Source organism: Scyliorhinus torazame, chromosome 9 (assembly GCF_047496885.1).
Source record: "Scyliorhinus torazame isolate Kashiwa2021f chromosome 9, sScyTor2.1, whole genome shotgun sequence".
Classification (NCBI taxonomy): Eukaryota; Metazoa; Chordata; class Chondrichthyes; order Carcharhiniformes; family Scyliorhinidae; genus Scyliorhinus; species Scyliorhinus torazame.
This window is the reverse complement of record NC_092715.1, coordinates 30993875-31018047: the sequence shown is the minus strand read 5'-3', so window position 1 is coordinate 31018047 and position 24173 is coordinate 30993875. Positions and strand designations below refer to the sequence as shown.

At 46.9% G+C, this 24173-nt stretch overlaps 1 protein-coding gene across 1 annotated transcript in view; it reads right to left on the bottom strand.

Annotated features, from left to right (window-relative positions):
- galntl6 (polypeptide N-acetylgalactosaminyltransferase like 6) overlaps window positions 1–24173 on the bottom strand; it is a 1697721-nt gene that overhangs the window by 1672216 nt on the left and 1332 nt on the right. The window lies entirely within an intron of this gene.

Below are 24173 nucleotides of genomic sequence, written 5' to 3'. Positions count from 1 at the left end.
TTTCTTTGCCAAAAGATGTACAGAATTTAAATAGTAAATGCTTGTGTCTTGTTCATTACTGGGATATCTTTGAGTCCTGACTTGCTGCCGACATTAGTGCTGCGTAATGCGGAACAGCCCACTGAGTTTGAAGTTGTGTTCTGATTTTTGTCACTGGGGACTGACTGAGGGGCACGATTAACAAGATGTCAGTTCCTGAGAAAGCAAAGTTGGATACCCTTTCAGAATTGTGGGCATCGAAGTTTTGAGGTCTGTGGACTGCGCTTGCCGCTACTGAGGGAGACCATGGGGCCTCTGTTCTGACCTGCTGGACATCCCGGCCGGTCAATTTTAGCTGTTTGAAAAAAATTGCGTTTGTAATGCTCTCAGCATTTGAATCCTAGAATCCCTAGAGTGCAGAAGGAGGCCATTCGGCCCATCAGGTCTGCACCGACCCTCTGAAAGAGTACTTAATCCAAGCTCACTCCACTGCCCTGTCTCATTAACCCCTTAATCTAACCTACACATCGCTTTGGTCACTAAGGGGTAATTTAGCATAGCCAATCCACCTAACCTGCACATCTTTGGATTGTGGGAGGAAAATGGAGCACCCGGAGGAAACTCACGCAGACACTGGGAGAAGGTGCAAACTCCACACAGACAGTGACGCAAGGCCGGAATTGAACCCAGTTATCTGGCGCTGTGAGGCAACAGTGCTAACCACTTTGCCACCGTGCCGCCCACATTTGGACCCAAGTACCTGTGTGAACAGGTGATTTCACGCATGAAGTCAATCCTCTGTCCCTCTTGAAGCCGGTTAACAACTGATCACTCAGAAGCCTGTGTGCCGCTGAAAGTATTCAAATGTGTGCCGGACATTGGAAAACTCAGCAAGAAAAAGCAAGGCCAGGATCACACCAAACTGCATTTCAACTAAATTTTCAATGAAGCTTCTCACGCAACTTTAAAAAGCCTTATATATTTTACATACAGCAACAGTTTAATTATATATATGCACACACAAATGGTAGTTTAATTATAAATGGAGACCATATAAATGTTAAAATGTGAGTGAATAAATGAAGAGTTAGCGTGGCATTTCGGAAAGGTTGCCGACCCCAGTATAATTTATTCTGTTTCGATCTCTGCAGAGACAAGTTAAAAACAAGAAATTACAACTTCCAGTTAATAGTTGCAAGGATGACACAGCAAGATTTCACATCTTAAGACATTGACTGCAAGAAATAGACTAAAAGCACTACTGACTAAATATTCTTTCTGTAGACACCTTAAACTACAGAACTTTTAACACAACAGAGGAAAGAATGTTTGAGTTTTACGCTATATTCTCCTTCAAGGAGACATTCAATTCTCCTAGAATCAGTCTAAAATGATTCTAATCTCCTCATTTCTGATCTTTTCCTCTCCCAGCTGGAAACTTAATTCCAAAACTGTCTTTCATCGTGTGAGTTTTCCTGGAGATGTCTTCCTCCAGCTAAAGCTAGGGAAATCTTCCAGCACCATTTTAATGCCTTCCTCAAATTTGGTCCTTCCAATCTGAGCATAAGCTTCCATCCACGTTTCTGCATCGTATATAAGATAATAAAATGTATTGACAAAGTCGACATAGAGCGGATGCTTCCTCTTGTGGGACAATCTAGGACGAGAGGTCTAGTTTTAGGATTAAGCGTAGCAAGATTTGAAACAGAAATGAGGAGAAATTACTTCTCTCAAAGGGTCGTGAATCTGCGGAATTCATTACCTCAAGAGTGCAGTGGTTGCCGGGATATTGAATAAATTTAAGGAGAAGATGCACAGATTTGTAATTAGGTTGAAAGGTTATGGAGAATGGGCAGGAAAATGGAGCTGAGGCCCAGATTAGATCAGCCATCATCATATTGAATGGCGGAGCAAGCTCGAAGGTCTGAATGGCCGACTCCTGCTCCTAGCTTTTATGTTCTCATGGTGAACCACTGTATCTTGCTACCTATCTCCCAGAACTTGGCTGACTAACTGTGTTTGTGAATTTTCAGGAATATCTTGGAAATACTTCTCCTCTCGGCTTCCATTTTATGAGTCATGTGGGACTTGTAGCTGTGTAGAAATGCTAGGGCGGGATTCTGCGGGAATTGGCGGGGTGGGCAACTCCGGCGGGAAGGAATGGCGTGAACCACTCCGCACCTTCAGGGGCTAAGCCGGCGCCGGGGTCGTTTGCGCCGCGCTGGCCAGTGGGGAAGGGGCTTGGCGCCACGCCAACCGGAGCCAAAGGGCCTCCGCCAGCCGGTGCGAGTTGGCGCTTGCACTAGAGCACCAGGGTGTGCTGGCGTCATCCCAGGGCATGCGCGGGGGGGGGGTTCATCTCCGCGTCGGCCATGGCGGAGGACCACAGCAGCTGACGCAGAAGAATAGAGTGCCCCCACGGCACAGACCCGCCTGCAGATTGGTGGGCCCCAGTCGCGGGCCAGGCCACCATGGGGGCACCTCCCGGGGCCAGGTCCCCCAACCCCCCCCCCCCCCAATGACCCCGGAGGCCGCCCGCGCAGCCAGGTCCCACCGGTAAGTACCTACTCTAATTTACTCCGGCGGGACCGGCCGAACAGGGGCGGACACTCGGCCCATCGTGGGCCGGAGAATCGCCGGGGGGGCGGAGGGGGGCCGCTGCCCATGGCCGCCGACCGGCGTGGCGCGATTCCCGCACCCGCCGAATCCCCGGCTCCGGAGAATTCAGCAGCCGGCGGAGGCGGGATTCACGCTGCCCCCCCCCCGGCGATTCTCCGACCCGGCCGGGGGTCGGAGAATCCCACCCCTGATTAGCTATCCTTGAGAGCCTAACTCTCTTTTATCTTGGAAAATATTGACAATTTAAAGCACATTTGTTTATCAGCTGATGTTCTCAATGCTTTGCTGGAACTCTGGGAGCTTTCTAACTATTTATTTTTAAATTTATCCGTGTTGCCCACTCCCAATTGCCCTTGAAATGAGAGGCTTGCTCCAGGTACTTGAGAGTGTAGTTAAGAGTCAACCACATTACTATAGATCTGGAGTCACACGTGGGCCAGATCAAGTAAAGACAAGAGTTTCCATCAATATAGGGACAATGGTGAACAAAGTGGATTTTTATTACAATTGAGAACAGTTTCACCATCATGAGATGGGTTGGGTGGGGTTGCTGGGTTGCGGGATGGGGTGGAGGTGTGGGCTTGGGTGTGGTGCTTTTCCTAGGGGGCAGGTGCAGACTCAATGGGTCAAATAGCCTCCTTCTGCACTGTAAATTCTACAATTCTATGATCAATAATGAGACTAGTATTCAATTCGAAATGTTATTATTAATTGAATCTGACTGCCATTGTGGGATCTGAACCCATGTCTCCAGAGCATTAGCCAGGGTCTACTGGATTACTAGCCCAGTGACATTACTACTACACCACCATCGCCCCCATTCCATTCACTGTTAGCACACAGGCTGCAGGCTGCAAGTGTAAACACCTTCCTTGCACCTTCATCCCAGTAAAACAATTCGAGCCGTCTTTAATCTTGAACAACCAAAATGCCCATTCTTGCCATCAGGCAGACTTCAGAACAGGCAGCATAACCCCTTTCATTTTGTCACAGTCTCAAAATATAACTCCTATGAGCCTCATAACCGTGACAATTGCCAACATATTGCTCCAGATTTTATGTATCATTTTATGATGCATGTTGCTGAGCATGTCGCTGCCTTTGCCTCGCAAATGAGACACATTGAATGCCATGAAGTTGCTGCACTTACACAGCAGATAAGAAGTAAACCTGTCATAGTATGTTGATCTTGTTATTTGAAGTTATTTGAAGTACATGATTAAAAATGCTTGCATTTCTGTAGCGTCATTCGCTTTACAGGTAAGGAAGCACTTTTGAAATGTAGTTCCTGTTGCAATTTAGGAAATGGTGCAGCCAAATTGCACAGCGTAGGTTCCCAGAGACAGCAATGGGGTAACGGCTAGACAATCTATTTCTGTGGTGAGGCTGAGAGATAAATATTGGCCAATGCACAAGAAGCTAACACCCCTACTCTTCTTCATGAGATCTTTAACATCCTCCTAAAAAAGCAGAGTGGGTCTTGGCCTTAACTGCCCGGCCAAAAGACAGTGGTCAGAATTTTCCTCAAAGGTAGAATTCATAGAATTCATAGAATTTACAGTGCAGAAGGAGGCTATTCGGCCCATCGAGTCTGCACCAGCTCTTGGAAAGAGCACCCTACCCAAGGTCAACACCGCCACCCTATCCCCATAACCCAGTAACCCCACCCAACACTAAGGGCAATTTTGGACACTAAGGGCAATTTATCATGGCCAATCCACCCAACCTGCACATCTTTGGACTGTGGGAGGAAACCGGAGCACCCGGAGGAAACCCACGCAGACACAGGGAGGATGTGGAGACTCCGCACAGACAGTGACCCAAGCCGGAATTGAATCTGGTGTCAGGTTCTGACTGAAAACCGATGTGTTTCTCCTGAGAGGAACAGCCAGGTTCTCTCTGGATCAGCTGACACTTTGTCAAAAAAGAAGGGGTGTGTTTTGTGCTGTCATTCTTGAGGTGAGGAGCCTAAAGTCGCCGGCAGTGAGAGACAGGGACCCCCCCCCGCCCCCATCCATCAATCATGGGCAGCAAACACCACCCCCACCCCCCCACGCCATCGTACCCACGCATCATGGCCTCTCTCTCCTTGGCCGTGCCTCCTTGGCCCTGGCCACTTAGCAGTGCCAAGTTGGCTATGCCAGGATTCCAGGCCGCTGCCATGTCCTTGAATGCCCGGGGGCTCCACTGACCTCCGGCTGCCCGGCGAGGTCATTTCAACCACTCAAGAGCGGCAGTGATACTCGTCGGTGGCTCGGTGGCACAGCACAAGAGACCAGGGTTCAATTCCCAGCTTGGGTCACTGTCTTTGCGGAGTACTCACGTTCTCCCCGTGTCTGCGTGGGTTTCCTCCGGGCGCTCCGGTTTCCTCCCACAAGTCCCAAAAGCCGTGCTTGTTGGGTGAATTGGACATTCTGAATTCTCCCTCCATGTGCCCGAACCGGCACCGGAGTGTGGCGTCTAGGGGATTTTCACAGTCACTTCATTGCAGTGTTAATGTAAGCCTACTTGTGACAATTATTATCATTATTCCGACCTTGGGTAGTTGTCTGTGTGGAGATTGCATCTTCTCCATGTGTCTGTGTGGGAGTCTTCCAATTGCTCCAGTTTCCTCCCACAGTCCAAACAAGTGCATGTTAGGTGGATTGACCATGTGCAATTGCCCAGGACTGGTTCAGCACAGTGGGCTAAACAGCTGGCTTGTAATGTAGAACAATGCCAGCAGCGCGGGTTCAATTCCCACACCGACCTCCCTGAACAGGCGCCGGAATGTGGAGACTAGGAGCTTTTCACAGTAACTTCATTGAAGCCTATTTGTGACAATAAGCGATTATTGTTATTATGTGCAGGTTAGGTGGGGTTATGGGGTCTGGTGATAGGGCAGGGGAGTAGGGCTTGGTAGGGTGTTCTTTCAGAGGGTGGCTGCAGGGTTGATGGGCTGAATGGCCTCCTTCTGGGATTCTGGGATTCTATGAGGCGAACCTGGAAGGTATGTTTAAATCTATTTAAATTGATTCATGTGAGAGTGGGGAAGATCTCAGTCTGAGATCCTCTTAACACAAATCCGGTTATGGCCTTCTCCTGAGTGTTAACAGCCATAACGGGATTCAAGAGCGGGGCCAAAAAATCACCCCCAGTACCTCCAGCAATGCACTCTCAGGTCAACCTTGATTTTTATGCTCAAGTGCTGGGGTGAGACTTCAACCTACAAAATACTGGCTATGAAGTGAGAGTATTTCTTACTAGGCCATAGCCCATACACAACTAGTAGTTTAACCTACTGCCAGATAGCCACCACTGGCACTGATCTTTCAAAAAATGTGGATTATCATTCCTTCAGGTTGTAATTGTTCTTGGAGATTTTTAGAAGATATATTTTTTTTAACGTTTCCTTTCTATGGCAGCGTCTGTAACAGTTATGAAGATGGGTTAAAGAAGTTGGGACAGTTTTCTTTGGGGAAGAGAAGGCTGAGAGGAGGTTTGGGTTGTGTGGTGGGTAGGCGATGGTGTGGTGATAATATCACTGGACTAGTCATCCAGAGACCCAGGATAACGCTCTGGTGGTCTCGGCAGGTGGTCAGATTTGAATTCAATAAAAATCTGGAATCAACCGTGTGACTATCATCACAAAACCATTGTAAAAATCCATCTGGTTCATCAATGCCTTTTCCGAAACTGTTCAACCTTTCTTCATGGGAGTCGAGTGAACCTTCTCTGACCTGCTTCTAACATAATTGTACATTTTTTTGAATAATGAGACCAAAAATTATTATTAGTATTCCAGATGGGGTCTCATCAATGCCCTGTACAGCTGCAGTAAAACATCCCAAATTTATATTCCATTCCCCTTGCAATAATACTAACGTTAAATTTGCCTTCCTAATTATTTATAGCTGCAAACTAACATTTTGTAATTTATTTACCAGGACACCCAGATTCCTCTGTACCACCAAGTTTGTAATTTATCTTCATTTAAATAGTACACTGCTTTTCTATTCTCCCGGACAAAGTGGATACGTGCACATTTTCACACATAAAACTCCATCTGTCCACCCACTTTACCTGTTTACATCCCCTAATGGTTCTGCCCTTAGTATGAATGCCTCCACATAATTATAAGGGCTAGTACAACAGGCAGAACTTTTAAGAAGACTTTTTTAACACATTGATCATATAAGTGTTTCAGTAGAGTAAGTCATTCAAGGCATCTTCTTTGCTTATTTTTTCTGTGACGCTGTGGGTGATACCACTTACCAGCTGGTTCAAATGACTCCCTGGACATGTATGATTATTTCTTCTGTGTGTGTATGTGTGTGTGTTAAAGCAACTTTGAGGCAGTTGACTGGCTACATGTTGTGACAAGATAACAACATGGTTTATGGGAATGTCCTCTCACTCATGTGACATCTAAAGATAGCATTGAGCACAAAGAATGAACATCTGTTTTCAGTCACTACTTGTATGATCTCAGTGGTGATAAAGCTAATGATCTTACTTTTAACCACTTGAAAGGGTTAATACCAGTCGCATCCAAATGTGCCAACAGGACCACAGCTCTTTGCCATTTTTATAAATGACTTGGAGGAGGGCGTAGAAGGATGGGCGAGTAAATTTGCAGATGACACTAAAGTTGGTGGAGTTGTGGACAGGTGTGGAAGGATGTTACAAGTTACAGAGGGACATAGATAAGCTGCAGCGCTGGGCTGAGAGGTGGCAAATGGAGTTTAATGCAGAAAAGTGTGAGGTGATTCATTTTGGAAGGAATAACAGGAAGACAGAGTACTGGGCTAATGGTAAGATTCTTGGCAGTGTGGATGAGCAGAGAGATCTCGGTGTCCATGTACATAGATCCCTGAAAGTTGCCACTCAGGTTAAGAGGGTTGTTAAGAAGGCGTATGGTGTGATGGCTTTTATTGGTAGAGGGATTGAGTTTCGGAGCCATGAGGTCATGTTGCAGCTGTACAAAACTCTGCTGCGGCCGCATTTGGAGTATTGCGTGCAATTCCGGTCGCCGCATTATAGGAAGGATGTGGAAGCATTGGAAAGGGTGCAGAGGAGATTTACCAGAATGTTGCCTGGTATGGAGGGTAGATCTTATGAGGAAAGGCTGAGGGACTTGAGGCTGTTTTCATTAGAGAGAAGAAGGTTAAGAGGTGACTTAATTGAGGCATACAAGATGATCAGAGGATTGGATAGGGTGGACAGTGAGAGCCTTTTTCCTCGGATGGTGATGTCTAGCACGAGGGGACATAGCTTTAAATTGAGGGGAGATAGATATAAGACAGATGTCAGGTAGGTTCTTTACTCAGAGAGTAGTAAGGGCGTGGAATGCCCTGCCTGCAACAGTAGTGGACTCGCCAACACTAAGGGCATTCAAATGGTCATTGGATAGACATATGGACGATAAGGGAATAGTGTAGATGGGCTTTAGAGTGGTTTCACAGGTCGGCGCAACATCGAGGGCCGAAGGGCCTGTACTGCGCTGTAATGTTTTATAGACACTCAGAATTGAGGTTTCACGGCATTGTTGGCACAGTCAACACCATTGCTCCCGAAACAGAACTCAAATCAGGACAACTTCACTTGTGCTGCCAACAACTGAGGGATTCTGGTATCTCAAGGGGCATGAGAATATTTGAACTTTCTTCGGTGTTTTTTAAGAAGTATATTTATCATTCTTGCTGAATAAATTCTATTTTTGATTCAGTATACCTCATTGTCTCCATCACTTGATCTTATAGGTCAGCTCAGCAAGACCCGTAGATATTGTGGATTTGAGAGTCAAATTTACATTGGCTAAATATACCGACAACCCAAATCTTAATCAGGTCCGGATTCTTACAAGGTGCCTTTCCGACTTACTTGCTGGCTGCTTCACCAACGTGCCCCAAGATTGAACATTTTAACCACCCCACACCCACCTAGCCCCACAACCTGACAGCAGTCACCAATCTACCCGGCTTCCAGCTCCCAAACGTGGTCCAATTTTGACTCCCGATCACTCCCTGCTCCGTACCCAGTCTTCCTCCACCATATCATCCCCACCCATAGCCTCCTACAGTGCAGAAGGAGGCAATTCGGCCCACTGGGTTCATGTCATCCTTCTGAAAGAGCACCATACCTAGGCCCTCCCGTCCCCGCCCTATCCCTGTAACCCCATTTAACCCGCACATCTTTGGACTGTAGTAGGAAACCGGAGCACCCAAAGGAAACCCACGCGGACACGGGGAGAACGTGCAAACTCCACACAGGCAGTCACCCAAGGTCGGAATCGAACCTGGGTCCCTAACGCTGTGAGGCAGCAATGCGAGCCACCGTGCCACCATGCCCTCCTGGAATCCCTAATCTTCCTCCACTCGTCTCCGCTCCCTGGTGGCAGCCTGGTGCTGACGCCCACCAACCTCCCAACAATCCCACCTCTAAACAGCCATTTAATCTGTCATTCAGGCAATGGCCAGGAAATTTGCTAATCTGCTCCTGCTGTTAAATTCAGCAGAGCCCGAAGGAAATCTGTTCCTCAGGGATTTTGTTTTTTTTAAATAAATTTAGAGTACCCAATTCATTTTTTTCCAATTAAGGGACAATTTAGCGTGGCCATTCCACCTAACCTGCACATCTTTGGGTTGTGGGGGCGAAACCCACGCAAACACGGGGGAGAATGTGCCAACTCCACACGGACAGTGACCCAGAGCCGGGATCGAACCTGGGACCTCGGCGCCGTGAGGCAGCAGGGCTAACCCACTGCGTCACCGTGCTGCTCTCCTCTGGGATTTCTGACCTCTAGTCAGAACCCCTCGCTCCCCCATTCTGACTTTATGTATTTTTCTTTATGTGCCGTCTACCTGAATTTACATTTGATTTCCCACTCTAATTCATATTCACTCTAATTTATATTTCCTTTGCAGTCCTTGTGCTATTTTACGATCCTTCAGTCTGTTTGGTTACAGGGGTGCACAGTTACTTGCCCTGTTCACTCAGGCTGCAGAAGGCCTCTTAACTTAGCTGGGACGACAGCAGTTCGCAACCCGCCACGCGAACAAAAAACTTGAATCTAAAACTGCGGGTGGAAGGAAGAGCAAACTATGTGCACGACCTTGCCACAGCAAAATCTGGCACAGTGACACTCAGGCAAAAAAAAAAGGTCAAAAGAGCACCACCTATTGGCTAGTATGGGAATCCCATACCAGCTCTCCTTGTGATCTTAGGGTGAAATTGCTATTCAGCTACAACCTGTGAAGGAGGTCGTGTAGCACAGTGGCAGCGCCCCTACTGCTGGACCAGGGGCTCTAAGTTCAAGTCCAACACCAGGACTCGTTGGCCACGGAAGGAGCGTTCATGACGTGGTTCAAGAGGCTGATAATCTGCTCGGGTAGCCTTCCACCACTGCCCCAAAGGGAGAAGTAGTTTGTGAGAAGGCACGCTTAAAATAAAAAAGCTGCAATCTCATCCCCACAAGAAACTGTATTAATATTGCCCAAACACATGACACTCAATAATCTTGTTCTTCTTCTCTTACCCTTGCTCAGTGTTATTATAAATTTCCATAGCCATACCCTCCATATCCCAGCCAGTGCTTCCATTTGCCAACATATGTATATAACAATAATCTTTATTGTCACAAGTAGGCTTACATTAACACTGCAATGAAGTTACTGTGAAAATCCCCTACTCGCCACACGACAGCGCCTGTTTGGGTACACAGAGGGAGAATTCAGAATGTCCAATTCACCTAACAGCACGTCTTTCGGGACTTGTGGGAGAAACCGGAGCACCCGGAGGAAACCCACGCAGACACGGGAAGAACGTGCAGACTTCACACAGACAGTGATCCAAGCCGGGAATCGAACCTGGGACCCTGGCGCTGTGAAGCAACAGTGCAAACCACTGTGCTACCGTGCTGCCAAGTAGCTCTTTATCACTAGGAGAGCAGAGGAAACGCTACAAGGTCCACTAAAGACTCCCTAAATAAATGCAACATCCCCACCGACACATTGAAATTGCTTGCTTTAGAATGCACAAACTGGAGAAAAAGCATCCTCGAAGGCCCCTTCACCTGGAGAGTCACAGGATGGACCACGGAGTGGCCAAGGATAAACAACGGTAAGGGAGCGCAGAATCCAAAGCGTCCCATTCAGCTCATCAAACACCACCTGCCAAACCTGTGGCAGAGTCTGCGGATCCAGGGTCGGACTATTCAGCCACTGTGGAAACCCCCCCCTCCCCACCGGAGTGGAAGCAAGTCACCCTCGACCCTGAGGGACTGTCGAAAAGGAGAAGATGGCTTTGTTTTTCCTTAATGGTTTAACCAAGGAGAAAATGCTCAACTGTTTGGAGACAAACCTCACACAAAGGAAGAAAGATCTGGTTGGCGGAGGTCAATCACCTCAGCTGCAGGAGTGGCACAGGATATTGTTCCAGGCCCAACCATCTTCAGCTGCTTCACCAATGACCTTCTACCCTCCTTCATCAGAAGTGACGTTGTTGGTTGATGGTAGAAAAGTGTCCACTTCCTTGTTGGTAGCTCCTCAGATACTCAAGCACTCTTCGCCCACGTACAATAATGCATGGACAGTTTTCAAGCGTTGGTCAAAGGTGGCAAGTAACATGTGTGGCACACAAATGCCAGGCAATTACCATCTTCAACAAGAGAGAATAAAACCCTCTTCCCTTGACAATTAATAGCCAATTACCTTTGCTCCCAGGGTCAACGTCCTAAGAATTGTTATTGATCAGAAATTGACTAGATTATCATTGATTATCATAGAATTTACAGTGCAGAAGGAGGTAATTCGGCCCATCGAATCTGCACCGGCTCTTGGAAAGAGCACCCCATCCAAAGTCAACACTCCAACCTATCCCCATAACCCAGTAACCCCACCCAACACTAAGGGCAATTTTGGACACTAAGGGCAATTTATCATGGCCAATCCACCTAACCTGCACATCTTTGGACTGTGGGAGGAAACCGGAGCACCCGGAGGAAACCCACGCACACACGGGGAGGATGTGCAGACTCCTCACAGACAGTGACCCAAGCCGGAATTGAACCTGGGACCCTGGAGCTGTGAAGCAATTGTGCTATCCACAATGCTACCGGCCATATAAATACTGTGGCTGCAAGAGCAAGTCAGAAGCTGGGAATTCCGTACAAGTAACACATCCTCTGCCTCCCAAAACCACATACAAGGCACAAGTTAGGAGTGTGATGGAATACTTGCCACTGGCTTGGATGGGTGCAAATGCAACAACACTCAAGGAGTTCGACACCATCCGGGTAAAGTAGCAAATTTGATTGGACCCCCAACCACCACCTTCAATATTTACTCCCCAAATACTGAAGTACAGTGGCAGCAGTCTACAAGATGCAGTGCATCAGCTTGCCAATGCTGCTTCAGCAACACTTTCCAACCCCCTGACCCTCTACCATCTAGAAGGACAAGGGCAGCAGATGCATGGGGACACCAGCACCATCATGTTCCCCTCCAAGCCGCTCACCACCCTGGCAAGGAAATAATTTGACGTTCCTTCACTATTCCTGGGTCAAGATGCTGGAACTCCCTCCCTAAACAAATTGCTGGCCTTGCCAGCGACGCCGACATCCCATTAAAGAAAATATTAAAAATCAACACGGTGAGGCAGCACGGTGGCGCAACGGTTAGCATTGCAGTCTCAAGGCGCCGAGGTCCCAGGTTCGATCCCGGCTCTGGGTCATTGTCCATGTGGAGTTTGAACATTCTCCCCGTTTTTGCGTGGGTTTCGCCTCCACAACCCAAAGATGGGCAGGCTAGGTGGATTGGCCAAGCTAAATTTCCCCTTAATTGGAAAAAAATTGTATTGGGTCCTCTAAATTTATTTTAAAAGATCAACACGGCAAAGCATTATTTGTGGAAGGAGAAGGTTTGATAATCCAGTGAAGGAGCAGTGACTTGGAAATATAACGGCGTTCCTTCTTTGTTGCTGGGGCAACATCCTGGAGCTCCCTCTCCCTATCAGCACAGCGGATGTACCTACAGCTCAAGGACTGCAGCGGTTCAAGAAGGCAACTCACCACCACCCTCTGAAGGACAAATAGGGATAGGCAACAACCAGCAATACCCACATCCCGTAAATGAATTTAAAAAAAAATTATTTTCTCTGGTTCCATTAGTTTTGTATAAAACGTCTAAATCCAGATCACAGAATATCAAGAATAGAAATTCAGGAGAGAATTCTCTGTCCAGAAAGTGGTTAAAATGTAGAACCGGCTAACACAAGGTAGTTGAGGTGAATAGCTTGGATATATTAATGGGGAAGCTAGGTAAGTACGAGGGAGAAAGGGATAGAAAATTCTGCTGATCGGGCGAGATGCATTAGTGTGCCAAAGGGTACGAATGGAACATAAATACCAGTTATATGGACTCGAAACGTTAATTCTGTTTCACTCTCCACAGATGCTGCCAGGATCGATAGGTTATGCCAGCATTTTCTGTTTTTATTTCAGCTTTCTCGAATCCCTGATATTTTCCTTTTATACCAAATAGCCAATTTTGGAAATTATATGCAAATCTGAGTCGTGATTTACCTCAGCTACCCGAAATCGGTTTTAGGGAAGTAATTGCTTTTGTCCCTCTTCCCCTCGAAGTGGGGCCCTCCTGCCTGGAAGCAGATTAATGATTGGGAACCGAATCTGTGGTTCCCTGCAAGGTACACATGGCAGCCGGTGCTGTAGACAACTCCTTAATGCACATGCATCGGATTTTTCTCTCCATTATTTAATAAATGCATCAACCCGTTTGGGTTAACGCTTCCATTAGAACAGCAGGCCGAGAAAATTGATACACGGACATGGAGTGGCAATCATTTTTTGGGTTCTGTCATGGTGCATTTTGGTTCTCCTAATTCAGAATTGCTCAATTCAAATGATCTGATAATGCAACATGTTTTCCAGCACTAAATCCCCACTCAATTTGAATTACCAGAGAATTCAATTATTTAAGCGAGAGAAAAAAAATTAATTATCAGGTTAGTCTGTGATCATACTCTGAAAACCAGGCAGTGTAGAAATCCAGCCACGCAGTGTGAATCAGGAACTTCATGCAATATTTCCAACATTCACCACCCTAATAGAAACGTGATTTCAATTGGATTGCCACCTCTTATTAAAATCTGATCAAAAAGGAACTCCCGTACAAAGATCTGAAGGATCTGTACGTCAATATTTGCACAGTGGTCGGAGGGAGCAGGGAGGGCAGACATCTCAACTCCAGAAGATCTTTCTCAAAGTCAATTTCAATGAGGAACCACAACAGTTTCAACAGCGGTTAATGGCCTAATTAATATTAAAATACATGATTATTAATTCATTTTCCATTACCCTGCAATTAAAGACTAACCATGGGCGTCATTCTCCGACCCCCCGCCGGGTCGGAGAATGGCCGTTGGCCGCCGTGAATCCCGCCCCCGCCCCCGCCGAAGTCTCCGCTCCCGGAGATTGGGCGGGGGCGGGAATCCAGCCGCGCCGGTTGGCGGGACCCCCCGCTGGATTCTCCGGCCCGGATGGGCCGAAGTCCCGCCCAGAAACTGCCTGTCCCGCCGACGTAAATCAAACCTGGTATTTACCGGCGGGACCAGGCGGCGTGGGCGGGCTCCGGGGTCCTGGGGGGGGGCGCGGGGCGATCTGACCCCGGGGGGTGCCCCCACGGTGGCCTGGCCCGCGATCGGGGCCCACCGATCCGCGGGCGGGCCTGTGCCGTGGGGGCACTCTTTCCCTTCCGCCTCCGCTACGGCCTCCACCATGGCGGAGGCGGAAGAGACTCTCCCCACTGCGCATGCGCGGGAAACTTTCGGCGGCCGCTGACGCTCCCGCGCATGCGCTGGGAAACTGACAGCGGCCGCTGACGCTCCCGCGCATGCGCCGCATTTCCGCGCCAGCTGGCGGGGCAACAAACGCCATTTCCGCCAGCTGGCGGGGCGGAAATCCCTCCGGCGTCGGCCTAGCCCCTCAATGTTGGGGCTAGGCCGCCAAAGATGCGGAGACTTCCGCACCTTTTTGCCGGCGCGATGCCCGTCTGATTTGCGCCGGCTTTGGCGCCAGTCGGCGGGCATCCCGCCGTTGGGGGAGAATTTCGCCCCACATCTGCAAACAAAGTGGTAATGATCGTTCGTGTTCCTGGATTTAGCTCCTTTGTATTGAACTAATCCAACCTCCTACACGTCAACTTTCTCGCGAAAGTTGTAGGTCAAGTGCGGTACAACATTATAAAAATAAATCAGGTGGAGCTCTTCAGGCCCGATATCAGAGCTGGTTAAGCAGAAACGGAATGCAGGCATGCTGATCGAGGCATCCCAAATATCGCGGCAAGCACATTCAGGACTTAGTCAGAGCTAGAGGTTGGTGAGGCTATCAGTGGTGGTAGTAAGGGCATGGCACCCTCCATTTGGGGAGGCAAAGAAAAAGGCTGTGGAATTGTCACACCCATCGGCACAGTGGATAGCACAGTTGCTTCACAGTTCCAGGGTCCCAGGTTCAATTCCCGGCTTGTGTCACTGCCTGTGAGGAGTTTGCACATTCTCCCCGTGTCTGCGTGGGTTTCCTCCGGGTGCTCCGGTTTCCTCCTACAAGTCCCGAAAGACGTGCTTTTTAGGTGAATTGGACATTCTGAATTCTCCCTCCATCTACCCAAACAGATGTCGGAATGGGGCGACTAGGTGCCCGTCGCACTAACTTCATTGCAGTGTTAATGTAAGCCTATTTGTGACAATAAAGATTATTATGAGATTTTTAATTATGTGTGGGGTGCGCTGATCTTTGTGTTGTGGGATGAGTGATTGCCCTTTCGCATGTGGGGGTTGGTGGGGGGTCTTGATCTCCTTCGGTGGGGGGACGGGGCGGGTGATTACGATCTCCATGGGGAGGATCACGATCTCCGCGGGTGGGAGGTTCCCAATTTCCACTGGGGAGGAGGGCGGCCTTTAATGTAACTTTGAGATAGGGGGCGCCCTTTGAAAATGACGTCCAGATCTCAGAATCCCATTGTCGCCGACATGTTTAGGCCCTGCCCCACGAGCTGGCTGCGTGATTCTTGCCAGCACTTTGGAATCTCAGAGTGCTGTTAAATCAGGCGAGGAAAGGCGTCTGTGGAAGCAACAAGTTTAACACAGCTCTTTTCGCCTGATCCAAACTCAGTGCAATTTTGGAAAATCCCCCCCCCCCCAATTCCCATATGTTGTCCTGGAACCTAGAACCACAAGACCGTCTCCTGTCACCTTCTAATACCAGCCTTCTCCACTCTTGCCTCAGAGTATCTGCTACTGAAACCATTATCCCCGCTTTTACTCAAACCAAACTTAATAATAATCATCATCTTTATTGTCACAAGTAGGCTTACATTAACACTGCAATGAAATTCCTGTGAAAAGCTAAGAAAAAGCTTTGACAAAGGGTCATCTGGACTCGTAACGTTAGCTCTTTTCTCTCCCAACAGATGCTGCCAGACCTGCTGAGATTTTCCAGCATTATCTCTTTTGGTTACTGTGAAAAGCCCCTAAACGCATTATCATGGCTGGTTTAGCTCAGTGGGCTAGGCAGCTGGTTTGTAATGCAGAACAAGGCCAGCAGCATGGGTTCAACTCTCGTACCAGCCTTACCCGAACAGGTGCCGGAATGTGGCGATGAGGGGCGTTTCACAGTAACTTCATACATGTGACAAGAAAACCTCTACCTCTTTAACTGAGCTGAGCTCTTAGTCACTAAATTTGAATAGTTCTTTGGTGCAGTCTCAATAATTGTCTGAAAACGTCCCTGCAAGGTGAAGTACCTTTTAGGAAGTTAAAGGCGCTATTTAAATGTAAGTTGGCACTGATCTCTGTCGGACAACCGCAAATTGCAAAACATTTTTTTAATGGTTATTCCTTGATGTAGAATTTAACACTTGAATTAAACATTCGATGAACTACCTTTACATTGCACAATGCAGGAGACACACAGCGATACCACATTTGTGGACCAGTGCAATGTGTAATGTGCAAGTTCTTTCAATCTCAGCAGTGTGCGCGATTTCATGTAAATGGTCCCGATATGAAAACTGCGCTGGTAATAACCATCCATTTCTGCCACAAGGCTCAGCAAAAAAAAAAAAAGTGTTTCCAGGTCCCATGCTCAATTTAGAAAATAGCGATTGAAGCAAAACTCTGGAATATAATGAGCAGCGTTGTCACCATCCTGACAAAAAATCCCTCTGGGATCTTCTATAACAAACATCAGAGAATCCTCAGATTCACACACGCCCTGCATGATAGCATTCTAAACTGGAATATTGTGATCTGCCTTATTGAGTCGCGCTCGTTCACAAGAGTGTTTTCCTTACCCTATCTGACAAGGAGAGACAAGTTAGTCTTACTAGCGGAGTCAACGATTATTGCATTTAATAAATGGTCGGATCCGTGAAATCACACCAGAATTTCACTTTCAGCAGTGGCTATTTAATTGCTTAAGATTGTTCAAGTCACATCTTCAAAAAAGATACATTTCTTAACTACAGGGAATGGGAGGCAAAAATGATGTCCGCACTGTGCAAAAATATCTTCCTCGCTGAAATACAATCGTTGAAGGCTATCAAATCCACTCGGGGGAAAGCAGGCGATAGGCAGATGTCCGAGGAACCACACACCTACCCAGTGTTTATTTCCATTTGACTGGGTCAATTAACAAGCGGGCAACTTCCCCCAACCGGTAGATTTAACATTTTGGAAGGCAAGTTTGAAAGCCTCCGCCACTGACATCCCTTTGGAAGGGCCTGGTTTAGACACTGAACTAGAGGGAGTGGAAGACTCGTTGTTATGGAATTTTAGCAGTGGAGTTGTCCTCAGGTCAAGCAAATTCATCTGATCTGGTCCAATTTATCTTTGACTGGTTACTTAGTCAACGGGTGACATAGGAATCTGAACTCTGTCTACCTGGTGGGTGTAGGGCCATACCAGGGTATTAACGTTGCAATCATGCACAGCATCAAAGCGCAGCTCCTCCCAACCTAACAGCATATCTTTCTATTCTGCTTTCCCCTATGTGCCCATTTATATTCCCCTCAAATGCGTCTATGAGTCACTCCAACCACTCACTCCCAAGTGGCAGCAAGCTCCACGTCCTCGCAATCTCTGGGTAAAGGTTCGCCTTGTGAGAGCGCACCGTGTAATCTCTGCCCGCTACTTCAGAACTTCCTCGGTGAGCGGACACATCTTTTGCCCAACCAAGCTGTCAAACCCCTTCGTCGTTTTCAAGACTTCAGCTAGTCCGCACATCAGCATTCTCTTCTCTAGATAAGGCTCAGCCTTTCAAGTACACGCAGGCAGTAATTTTTGCCGATCTTTCCTCCTACAAGATTATGAGGGGCATGGGTAGAATGGATGGGCAGGCATTATTTTCCGGGGTGGAGGGGTCAATCACAAGGAGGCATAGGTTTAAGGTCCGTGGGGCAAGGTTTAGAGGAGATGAGCGAGGCAGGTTTTTTACCAGAGGGTAGTGAGTGCCTGGAACACGTTGCCAGGGGAGGTTATGGAAGCAGATACATTAACGGCGTTCAAAAGGCATCTGGAAAAACACATGGATAGGATGGATATAGAGGGCTACGGCACTAGCAAATGCTGAGGGTTTTGACCAGGGGTGGTATCATGACCGACACAGGCTTGGAGGGCCGAATGGCCTGTTCCTGTGCTAAGGGGGGACTGGACACAATCATGAGTCACTTTCATGACTGAAGATAGTCCTGAAGTCAGCCACTCACCCCTTCATCCCATCTCTCCATCTGCTGCAGTTAATGGCCACCCTGCCAACAAGTCAGACAATGAATAGCTGCGCCAGCTGAGCAGGCTGTGATGCAAACTGAGATGAAACGTGGTTGAATTCAGAATTCATTTCAAAGAACAAAGAAAAGTACAGGCAGGAACAGGCCCTTCGACCCTCCAAGCCTGTGACGACCATGCTGCCCGTCTAAACTAAAATCTTCTACACTTCCGGGGTCTGTAACCCTCTATTCTCATCCTATTTGTATTTGTCAAGATGCCACTTAAACATCACTATCGGCCCTGCTTCCACCACCTCTTCCGGCAGCGAGTTCCAGGCACCCACTACCCTCTGTGTAAAAAACTTGCCTCGTACATCTCCTCTAAGCCTTGCACCTTAAACCTATGCTCCTTAGTAATTGACCCCTCTACCCTGGGAAAAAGTCTCTGACTAACCATTCTATCTATGCCCCTCATAATTTTGTAGACCTCTATCAGGTCGCCCCTCAACCTCCTTTGTTCCAGTGAGAACAAACCGAGTTTATTCAACCTCTCCTCATAGCTAATGCCCTCCATACCAGGCAACATTCTGGTAAATCTCTTCTGCACCCTCTCTAAAGCCTCCACATCCTTCTGGTAGTGTGGCGACCAGAATTGAACACTATACTCCAAGTGTGGCCCAACTAAGGTTCTCCAGCTGCAACATGACTTGCCAATTTTTATGCTCAATGCCCCGGCCAATGAAGGCAAGCATGCCGTATGCCTTCTTGACTACCTTCTCCACCTGTGTTGCCCCTTTCAGTGACCTGTGGACCTGCACACCTAGATCTCTCTGACTGTCAATACTCTTGAGGGTTCTACCATTCACTGTACATTCCCTACCTGCATTAGACATTCCAAAATGCATTACCTCACATTTGTCCAGATTAAACTCCATCTGCCATCTCTCCGCCCAAGTCTCCAAACAATCTAAACCCTGCTGTATCCTCTGACAGTCCTCATCGCTATTGGCAATTCCACCAACCTTCGTGTCATCTGCAAACTTGCTAATTTCAAGAGAGAAAAAGGGACAAACTGGCCCACTCTAAACGAGTGCTCAAGTGATGCGTCCATCTCTCAACACATTGCAAAACAGCTGTTGAAAGTTTTCAAAATTACCTCAGCGTCGTGAAGCAACAAGTCAGCATTGGAGGTCGCCACTCATTCCCTTTCTGACACTGTATTCCTCAAAACTCAATGTTGCTAACTCAAATGATCGAAATTAAATTTGAAACATTTATTTCTAGCTCGATGATTGGCTTTGGTCAACACAAAATGTTCAGCACAAAAACATTTGAAGGATCAGAAAAGACAACAGTGGGTCATGCACGTCAGGTTCACAACACTCTACTAATATATGTATGTCTTAACCAGTTGGTACAGTTGAGGTAGTGGAATAGCTCTGGTAGGTACACATTTAAGTCCATCAGTCCATATTTGCTCTTCGAAAATCAGCTATACTAGTGGGCAATTAAATGAGCCTCAAATGTTCCCATGTTCAGTTGGTGATGTGTGTTTCTTGATCTTAAGCTAAGTCCCTGCTTACACTCCATTCGCAATACTGAAACTCTACACTCCTCCAAGTGAAGCCTCTTCGGTATCTCTGAATTTCATTATTAGGAACATAGGAATGGTTGTAGGCCATTCAGCCCCTCAAGCCTGCTCTGCTATTCAACTAGGTCACGCCTGATATTCTATCTCAACACCATTTTCACACACTGGCCTTTGATATCTTTAATCTCTAGAAATCTCTCGATCTCTGTCTTGAACATACTCAATGACTGATCCTCCAAAGACCTATGGGATAGAAAATTACACAGGTTCGCCACCCTCTGGCTGAAGGAATTCCTCTTCATCGTGGTCCTAAATGTTCTGCTCTTTATTCTGAGCCGTGTTCCTTTGTTCTGGGCCCCCAACCAGGGGAAGCATCCTTCCTGTATCTTCCCTGTAAGAATTTTTATGCAATAATGAGATCACCTCTCATCCCTCTAAACTCTAAAGAATACAGACGCACTTTCCTCAATCTCTCCTCAGGACAAAGCCACCATCCTAGGAACAGTCTGGTGATGAATCTCCAATGCACTCTTTCTATGGCAATTATATACTCCAGGTGTGGTCTCATTAAAGTTTTGCATAACTACAGCAAGACGTCTTTATTCCTGTACTTAAATCCTCTCACAATAAAGGCGAACGTAGCATTTGCTCTACTATTGGTGGCCGTGCCTTCAATTGCCTGGGTACTAAGTCCTGGAATGCCCTCCCTAAACCTCTCCTCTCTCTCTCCCTCTTTCTCTTTCCTCCTTTAAGGAAGTCCTTAATATTTCCTGGTGTAGAAAGGTGTCAAATGGTGTTTGATGATGCACATGTTGGCACATTAAAGGTGCTGTATAAATGCAAATTGCTGCTGTTGAAAACAGATTTGGATTTGAATTTGAATTCATATATTCAGAGCTGCTATCACCTTAATCTGAAAATCTCTCATCAGTCACCATTACCTTAGCCCATGATGGTCTATTATTTTCCCTCAGGGTATGGGCGACACTCCGTTGAAATGAACATTGCCTAATGTTTGGACAACGGGGCGGGCGGGTGGTGGGGGGGCAGCATTGGCAGGACAATGCAGAGGGCGTCAAGGGTCAACTCTGCAATGTGGACTGGAGCCGGGGGGGGGGGGGGGGGGGGGGCAGAGCAGGTCAGTGTGGCAGGTTTCACCCTTGAACAATCCATCTACTGTTTATGGTAATTTTCCCTGGTGCTAATGACCCATTTTATTGAACTCAATTCCACAATTTGCTGGAGAAACAATCTCCGGACTGCTAGCCGAGTAACCTAATCAGTACAATTTTACTGTACCATATTAATTGAACTGTCCAAAAATTCATTTGGGCAATCCATAGCATTGCTCGGTCCTTATTAATGCGGATTGGCAGCAGAGTTGAAGGACTTTGTTTACGTGGAGACAACAGAAGATGTTTGCCTTGCTCTCCTCCGGGGAGAAGGTTAAATCGAGATGCTCAAAATCGTGACGGGTCTTGATAGAGTAAATAAAGAGCGACCATTTCCACCAGCAGGACAACCAGAGAGTAAAGATTTATGGAGATGTTTTTTTACCGTGATTCTCATCTGGAATGCACTGCCTGATTTATTTTTTATTTGTTCATGTGATGTGGACGTTACTATCACGGGCAATATTTATTGCCCATCCCTAATTGCTGAGAAGGTGGTGGGGAGCTGCCTTCTTGAACGGTGGTGAAAACAGATCCAATAGTAACAATAAAATGAGAATGTGTAGTTGAAAAATGAAGAACAAAAATCACAGTGCCGCAGAATTCAACGGAGAGATCTTTCAAAGAGTCGGCACAAGTACACTGGCCAAATTCATCTCTTTTATGCTGTAACATTCCACTAGGAAGGAGTTTGGGCAGCCAAATACCCCAACAACACTCAAGAAGCTCAACACCATCCAGGGCAAAGCAGCCCGCTTGATTGGCACCCCACCCACCACCTTCACTATCCACTCCCTCCATCACTGATGCACAGTGGCAGATGTGTGAACCAGTTACAAGATGCACTGCAGCAACTTATCAAGGCTCCAAGGGTAGCACAAGAGCAGCAGACACAGGGAAGACCACCACCTGAAAGCTCCCATCCAGGCCATCAACATCCTGACTTGGAAAGATATGGCAGTTCCTTTACTGTCACCGGGTCAAAATCTTGGAACTCTCTCCCTAACAGCATTGTGAGTGTTCCTGCAACAACACTCAAGAAACTTGACACAACCAGGAGAAAGCAGCCCTCTTGATTAGCACCCCATCCGCCAACTCCAATATTCACTTCCTCCACCACTGTCGAACAATAACAGCTATGTGTGCCAACTACAAGATGCACTGCAACAACTCATCAAGGCTCCTTTGACAGCACCTTCCAAACCTGCAGCCTCTACCACCTGGAAGGACAAGAGTTGGGAACACCAGCGCCTGGACGTTGCCCTCCAAGCCACTCACCATACTGACTTGGAAATATACCATCGTTCCTCCACTGGGTCAAAATCATGGAACTCCCGCTCTAACAGCACTGTAGGTGTACCTACACCGCATGAACTGCAGCGGTTCAAGAAGACAGCTCACTACCACCTTCTCAAGAGCAATTAGGGATGGGCAATAAATGCTGGCCTAGCCAGTGGGGAGCCCACCTCCCAAAAATGATGAGAGAAAAAAGGCCCCATATCACAAATTATCTGGCAAAAGTTAGCAACAAGGTTGCACTCATATAGGACGTCTACAGTAATGAACCATTCAGGGGTGATACACGGGAAGTTTATCAGACAGAATTGTGACAGAAAGTTGCATATGGAGACATTCAGGTGGACAGCTAAGACCATCATCAAAGCGCGCAATAGGAGAGAAGGGCAAACAGATTTAAGGAGGGGATACCAGATCGAAGGTTTTAGGCAGCCGATTGCACAGCCATCACTATTGGTGTGATGAAAATGCTCAAAATGGCAGAAATGGGGGGAGTACAAATACATACTGGAGGGAGCACATCATCAAAGCACTTGAGGCCTTCACAACCAATCAGCGCCAAGGGAATGTCATTTTAATTTGATATGTTTCCTTTATTTTGTTTTGCAAAATGTTACAGTAATGTAAAACTTGCCCTATTGGCTGATAATTTATTTTTCATTGGTTTCAAAAAGACATCCATATTGAAGGATCGCAGGACTGAAAGAGGTTGCAGAGATAGTGTGGGCAAAGTTATATAGAGATTAGAATAATCTCTGAGAGAGAGAGCGAGAGAGAGAAAGAGGCAGGCTTCAGGGTTAGGATGGAGGGGATGATGAAGTAGAGCGATCCGACATTCGGAAATAGGCATTTGATCAGGATAAAGTGCTGGGGGCTTTGCTCTGCATCTAACTATGTTAAACCTGGCCTGGAAGTACCTGTTGCTGACTCCATTTACAATTGCCAAAATTATTTAGCTGAATCAACACAGAAAAAAAGTATTTTCTGAAGAAAAGAAAGAGCCACTCAACACCGATATGTCATGACTGAATGGCCTTTAAACTCCAAGCTGGGGGAACATACTGTGGAGTCATTCACAAACAGTGAGAGCCACATTTATCAGTTTTGAAATCAGGATTCCCTTTAGCCTGGAAGGATAACAGGAACACAGTTATGGATGATAAAAGGAATGGTTTCCATAGCCATTCGGGATGAGCATATAAAAAATCCTAATATCCTGTTTCGGTCTAACTGTTGAAACATTGGAAGACATTAATATACATCAAAGGTGTTAATTTGATGTCTTAATTCTAGTGTACAAACCACGCTTTCGAGAGTGACAGGGAATCTCTTCTTTGAAAGAAAAAGCCTAATTACCCTTCCAACTTAGCTAATGTTCAACACACCACTAGGGTCCAATTGTGCCTTCAGCTTGAACAAAGAACCATCTCCTGCTCGGAAGCAGAACTTAAAAAAAAAAACCTCAACTCTTTTTTTTTAATATAAGAAGCTGATAAAGACACATTAATTGCCAGGTTTAGCATTTGACACTTTTGATTTTACAAAAAAGAAAACTGGCAAAGTTTTATTTTTCTTTGCCCAGCAGTGCTAGTTATTCATTGGAATTTATCTGCCTGGAATCCGAGTACAAAGCAGGTGGCTCTTTGAACTCTCAATCCTCCTACATCACTCCCACATGTCACCCCCGACACTCAGGCAAAACTCATGGGGTGCACACAATTCATCAAACTTCAGCCCGGGTCGCAAACACACAAGACA